The 7,433-nt window shown below is 36.1% G+C and overlaps 1 protein-coding gene across 1 annotated transcript in view; it reads left to right on the forward strand.

The window, feature by feature from the left end:
• ATRNL1 (attractin like 1) overlaps positions 1-7,433 on the forward strand; it is a gene marked incomplete at its 5' end in the record, with an annotated part of 743,525 nt that overhangs the window by 251,879 nt on the left and 484,213 nt on the right. The gene's annotated exons all lie outside the window — the stretch shown is intronic.

Consider the following 7,433-nt stretch of genomic DNA (forward strand, 5'->3'; position numbering starts at 1 on the left):
GAGAAAGACAGATACCATATGTTTGCACTCATAGGTCTAACAGGAAATTTTCAGAATGATCTAGCTTCAAGAAAAGCAAGCAGTTAGTAGTGCTTAAGAAAAATTGATTCAGTATCTAATGGATAGTTGATACCTGTCACAACACAGCATTTTATATACTGTTAAGTGAAACGGCAATACAGTCTAAGCTTTTTAAATTTATTAGCTTTTTTAATCCTCAAATGAGAAGCGTATGCTAGTTACCAATACTTTTTGTTTGAGGGAATAGAGGCAGAGAGAGTTTGATTAATTTTTATAAAATCACACAGCTAGGAAATGGCAAAGCCAGTTTCCATCCAGCATGCTGGGACTATAGTCCATACTCTTAATCACAGAAAACTAGAGTAACACGGGGTGCCTGGGTGGCTCAGTCGGTTGTCTGACTTCGGCTCAGGTCAGGATCTCACGGTTTGTGGGTTCGAGCCCTGCATCGGGCTCTGTGCTGACAGCTAGCTCAGAGTCTGGAGGCTGCTTCTGATTCTGTACCTCCCTCTCTCTCTGACCCTCCCCTGCTTGTGCTGTCTCTGTCTCTCAAAAATAAATAAAAAACATGTAAAAATCTAAAGAAAACCTAGAGCAACAAAAATTAGTAATAAAATTCTATCAGGTGTTTTTATATGAATAAAATAGAAAAACCATATTGAAGGAAATAAAAAAGGGTCTAAACTTTTAAAAATTCATACCATTTTCTTAAATAAGAAGTCTTCATATGAAAATATCATATTTAACCAAAATTGATACATAAACCTATTATAAATCTCCAACTAGAATTTCATTCAGTTCAGTTTTTTGAAGGATATACATTAAAAAAAATTACCTTAAATTTTACTTTAAGTAATACACTTTTAGAATATATAGTAAAAATTATGAAAAAGAAAAATAGTGAGAAAGTCTCCCTTGATAGATACTCAGAGACAGTGTAACTTTAACAATACCGGTTCCCATGTTGGCGTAGGAATCAATGAACTAAGTAGAGTCCAGGATTAAATTTCTGAACATTGGGCAATTTGTATGGGAGTAATTTTTTTAAAATAAAAGTTTTTAATGACTGAATCTGTTTTTAAATATCTTAAACTTTACTTTAGATCATGGTTTTCGCATTTCCATTTTTCTGCCTCAGATACTTTAGCTACTGTTCACTCCTACCTAAGATGGACTTACAATAACATTTTGTCCCCTCAGCCTAACGCACAGTATGAAATTATCTCACTTGTTTATGTATTTATGTAAATGTAGATTTTTATTAAATAGAATGAAATTGTGTGGGCTCAGGACCTTCTCTTAGTAGAAGCCATATTTAGGAAACTGTTTAGGCAGGCTTTAACTAAATACATAATGATAGGATACATAGAAATTATCAATATGCATATATTCTGGCTGTATGGGCAAGTATTTTTATTTGAGAGAGAGAGAGAGAGAAAATCCCAAGCAGGCTGAGAGCGCAGAGCCCTACATAGGGCTCAATCCCATGAGCTATGAGATCATGACCTTAGCTGAAATCAAGAGTCAGACACTTTAACCGACTAACCCACCTTGGTGCCCCTAATTTACATTAATTTTTAAATTTATTGGGGTGCCTGAGTGGCTCAGTCGGTTGAGCGTCCGACTTCAGCTCAGGTCATGATCTCACGGTTCGTGGGTTCGAGTCCGGCGTTGGGCTCTGTGCTGACAGCTAGCTCAGAGCCTGGGGCCTGTCTTAGGATTCTGTTTCTCCCTCTCTCTCTGACCCTCCCCTGTTCACACTGTCACTTGCACTCTCAAAAATGAAATAAAACATTAAAAAAAATTTAAATTTATTTACATAAAGCAGTACAATTCATCATTAAACAACTTTCAGCGTCAGCCATTCATTTAAATAATAATGACTCAAGATTTATTTTTCCACTTAGTCTATGAAACATTTGTTTCAAATAAAATCTATGCAGATTCCAATATGTCATTACAAAGTAATGAATAATAGTTTAGCTGTTTGGAGATCCTATGAAGCAAATGAAGGTGGCTTCTGAAAAAGTCGTGGTGCATTATATGAAGGCTGCTAAATCAGAATCAGTGATGTGTAAGCATTGGTAATCATCATCAATCTTCTTTTTTTCATTAATAAAAAAAAGTAAGACCCAATGAATTTAGGTGTATATCCGAGGCCACAGAATCAGTCTTTTTCAGAGTGTGAGTAACAACAAAGTGTATTTCTTTCCCCTCATATTTAGCAAATGTTTAACCTTCAGATGTTATCTTTGGAATTATTCTCAGTGTTTGAGGCTCTGAAGAAGAATCTTATAATTTTAAGCAGGATAGTACTATTCGGCAAGCAAAGAAAAACTAGTATTTATTGAATGTTTTTCATGCAGAAAACAATTTAATATTAATTATTTCATTTAATACTCACAAGAGTGACATATTTTTCCTCCTTAATTTATTTACTGAAGAGTTACACTGTTAGAGCTTGGAGAGAGTTGTCCATTATTGGAATTGACTCAATTTTGTTTATTAATTGAATGTATATTTATTGACTACTTTGTTGGACTCTGAGGATATTATGGTGAACAAAATGGGTTATGCTCCATTGATGCTTATAAAATTGTAGGGAAAATAGATATTATTCCTGTGATATAATTACCTAGATACGTGATTGTCAGAAGAACTCTGAATGAGAATTATAGAAGCTTCAGGAATATATCACAAGAGAATCTTACGTAATTTGTGGGACAGGAAGTAGAACGGGTCAGGCAAGAGCTTGAAGGAGCTTTGATACGAAGATGGCTTGATAGAGGAGTGGCCTGCAAGTGAGACTGGGGAGGGCGGGGGGTGACACAGAATCAGCGGAGCAGCAAGCGCAGAGGCGTGTGGTTGGAAAGAACGTGGCGTGTGAGAAGCACATAGCACCAAGTGAACAGAGGCAGGAGGAGAATGTGAGATTTGCAGCATCCAGACCATGCAGTGCTTTATAGAACATGAGAGGATTTTGGCCTTTGTTGTAAGAAAAACGGGAGCCATTACAGGGTGTTAGGAGGAGACTAAAATATTACATTTTAATTTAAAAAAAAATCAGTCTGCTTGCAGTGTGTCAGCTTGATGAGGGCTCTAGCACTTGAGAGAGTGCATTTTAGTTCATTTTCTGAGGCCTGTTTCTGGAGCTACATGTAAAATACGAACCACTGAGAATGTGAATGTTTGAACTTCTGTTCACACAAATTCTTCATTTACTAAACAGTTGCCTCAGTTGGCAAATACAGGTATTTATACAAATGCTACTGTTTAAATGCTACTATTTGCATCTTTGTCTAAGAATTTCTTTTAACATTTATTATCAAGCTACAGAGAGAGACAGAGCACAAGCAGAGGAGGGGCAGAGAGAAGGGGAGACCCAGAATCAAAAGCAGGCTCCAGGCTCTGAGCTGTCAGCACAGAGCCCAACGCAGGGCTTGAACCCACAAACTGTAAGATCATGACCTGAGCTGAATTCGGACACTTAACTGGCTGAGTCACCCAGGCGCCCCAATATTTGGATCTTTGAGGTGCCTGGGAGGCTTAGTCAGTTAAGTGTCCAACTCCTGATTTTGGTTTGGGTCATGATTTCATGGTCATGAGATCAAGCCCCTTGTCAGGCTCTGTGCTGAGTGTGGACCTTGCTTGAGATTCTCTTTGTCTCTGTCTCTGTCTCTTTTTCTCTCTCTTTCAGCCCCTCCTCCACTCACACACTCTCTCTCAAAATAAATAACTAAACATTAAAAAAAATATTTGGATCCTTGATATTTTTGTCAAAGTCTGTGTGCATCCTTTATCCAAACCCCCAGGGTTGCTAAATATATGTGTCCAATATTTTCATCATAAGCATCATTGCTGCAAGCATTTTCAGCACGTAACTAATTGGCTGTAAGTTAATTTTGCTATAAAAGGTAAAATCACAAAAAGTATAATAGGAACATTCATTTAAAAGGGCATAATGAAACGTGAAAGTTAATAACAAAATTAAAAACTTTTGTGAAATATAAAACATTTGAACACATTTAAAATATATGCAGATTCATGGCAGTATTGTGCAAATAACTGATTTTATTTTGCTGGTTGTACTTAAGTACTTGTTTGAAAAGTATTTTGTTCATGCTTTTATACATTTTTTTGCTTGTTGATTTGTTTCCTCATTTCGCATCACATCTTTTCTTTTTTGCTAAAATTATCTTCCTCGTTAAGAGGGAGCACTTGCTCTCTCTCTCTCTCTCTCTCAAAAATAAATACACTTAAAAAAATTAAAAAAGAAGGACACCTGGGTGGCTTAGTCGTTTAAGCGTCCAACTTCGGCTCAGGTCATGATCTCAACGGTTTGTGAATTCGAGCCCCGCGTCAGGCTCTGTGCAGCTTAGAACCTGGAAGCCTTCTTTGGATTCTGCGTCTCTCTCCCTCTCTGCTCCTCCCCTACTCATGCTCTCTCTCTCTCGCTCTCGCTCTCGCTCTCACTCTCGCTCTCGCTCTCTCTCAAAAATAAATAAACTTAAAAAAATAAAAAAGAGGAATATCAATTTCTAAATACTAGGATGCATATTGGTAATTGGACTCTATATTGTGTTTCAAAGTGTTCTACACTTATTTGTTCTTGCTGACTTGTCCATTGATTGCCTTCCCAAAGTTCTGTCCATTGATTGCCTTCCCAAAGTTCTGTGGAAAATGCAGGTTCAGTGTATAGACCATTATGAGGGCTAAGATTTAAAATGAGACCACTGCATCAATGGAGAAATGAAACCAAACTGTCACCAGTTGAGAAAATTACAAAAAGGCTGTCAAACCAAACTGTCACTAGTTAATTTTTTTATCTTTTATGGCAAATCTGCATTATGGCCAATTAGTTATGCAACAAAAATGCTTGTGGCAAAGATGCTTACAGTGAAACTACATAGAACCAAGTATATAAGATCATGAACTCATATATTAGTGACCATATATTTAATTGCATATAACTATACATGTGAGAATCTGTTTGATTTTTGAAAGTTTTTAGAATTCTTTCACCCGCGTCGGGCTCTGTGCTGACAGCTCAGATCCTAGAGCCTGCTTCGGATTCTGTGTCTCCCTCTCTCTCGGCTCCTCCCCAGCTCGTGCTCTGTCTCTCTCTCAAAAATAAATAAACATCAAAACAAATTTATAGAATTCATCAGAGCCAATATAGTGAATACGGAAAGTGAAATAACATTTATTGAATGCCTTCATTTTAGGAGACAGTCTCTTCTAAGCTACATACACACGAGCATAATTATGTTTAACCCATAGAGTAATCCTGTGAGACAGGCAGTTTAATATCCCCACTGCACCGTCCGATTTCACTGAGGTTAGTTAACCTACATAACCCAGTCAGTGAATGAGTGATTGCAGTGAGATCTCCCCAAATCCTGTGGATGATGCTCAATTAAAAGTGAGACACAATATCAGCTGGTGACAGAGCAAATAGTAAAGTGTCAGTTTTTCTCAGAATAGCCAAATTAAAAACTTCTGAAACAATACAAAATTTATATAATAATTATCCTGGTTCTCAAGTGAGCTAAAATTTGTATGACCAGTATCCTTGATTTAGCATACACAAATCAAGATCACTTTCATTTGTGAACCTGAGGTTTGCCTTCCTGCATCTCAGATTCTATAGCTGTTTCCAATGTATGCTATATACTATTTTCATAGAAAATACATGAGTTCATGCAGCTTTTGTTGAAAAAATAAAACAAATACTATTTGCTTTTTCACCTCACATATATAATGTCCTCAGAAACTTTGTTTATAGTTCAAGTTCTGTTTCAAAAGATTTTTGTTGCAGCATTTAAATTTGTAGTCATCATTTCCAGTTATCATTACCAATTAATCATTAGTTTGGTATAATATCTGACCTCCTTAAATATTTTGTACATGTTCAAGGCTTGTTTTCTTGATATTCTGTTTGCATAAACTCCTGTTTTTGATGGTGTGTTTTATTCATGACCTTAATATTGTATATAATGTGTTATTAATTCTTTGCAATAATTAGCAGCCACTTTTTTTTTTTTAATCCATTGCTTCTAGTCCAGTACTGACTGAATTACCTAAAACATTTGCTACTGCATACTGAACTCAACCCTTGGTTTACTCTAGTCATAGAAGACTAGCAAGAGAGATGGATTATTTTACATGTTTTTGTTTTTGTTTTGGCCTATACTTAAGAAGTAAGGGAATTAGAAATGAGATATGCCATTTTTGGACAGATATATAGACATATAAATCTAATTACCTAATACATAAGTGTAAATCATTTGAAAAGCATGTCAAAGATCAAAAGAAAAATACCCTCTGAGCACCCCTTTTAAAAATCTCCTTTTTAGGCCCAATTATGGAAGCAATGCATGTTTAATCTAGGAAAGAGACAAATAAGACAAATTAAAATTGCTAATAATTCTTTAACCCAGAAAAACTGCTAATATCACACTGGATATTTCCCAGTCATTTATTTATGTACATAGATAAGTAAAAAAGGAAGACACTATTCAGCCTTCCTTCCCACAAAGATGTGCATATCCCAATCCCTAAAGTTTGTGAATATATTACTTTCAATGGTTAAAAGGAATTTGCAGATATGAGTGACTTGACGGTCTGATACGGGATGAGCACGCCTGTGCACCCAGCGTAAATACAAGTGTTCTTGGGAGAGGGAGGCTGAGGAGATTTGACTACAGCGCCGGGAGATGTGAGCATGGAAACAGGCGCTTGGAAAGAGGACTGGGCCCCGAGCCCAGGAGTGGGCAAGCTTTAGAAGTTGGAGAAAGGCAAGGAAATGAGTTGTCTTTGAGTGCTTCCAAAGAAACCCCTCCTAACAACTTCGTTTTACTGTGTAAGGTTCATTTGAACTTAAGACTTCCAGAACTCTGAGAATAAATTCATGTTGTTTTAAGCCACTGAATTTGTGGTCGTTTGTTATAGCAGCAATAAGAAACTAATACACACATTTTGTATATTTATTTCTTCTCCAAACATCACATCACAAAGGACATATATCTTAAGATTATTCTTTATTCTTCAATTTATTCTTAATACCTTTGTGTATGCCATTATTTTGTTTTCTTGTACCTATCAGTGTATCATAGTTTTCAGATAATTTTATTCATTATTTTTTTGGTATTGACAGTTTAAAAAATTAAATTTTATATTTCTACCCTCTTAAAAATATTTTAAGTGTATAACACAGTAGAGCCAGTCTCTAGAATTTATTTACCTTGTCTTTTATTTAGCCATCCTCTTCTGTCCCCTCCTTGCTCCCTGGCAACCACCATGCTACTCTCTGATTTCTAAGTGTGACTGTTTTAGATACATTATACAAATAGAATCATGCAGTATTTATCCTTCTGTGACAGGTTTATTTCATTTAACTCCGGCAGTTTACT

Source organism: Suricata suricatta, chromosome 2, assembly GCF_006229205.1.
Source record: "Suricata suricatta isolate VVHF042 chromosome 2, meerkat_22Aug2017_6uvM2_HiC, whole genome shotgun sequence".
NCBI classification, from domain to species: Eukaryota; Metazoa; Chordata; class Mammalia; order Carnivora; family Herpestidae; genus Suricata; species Suricata suricatta.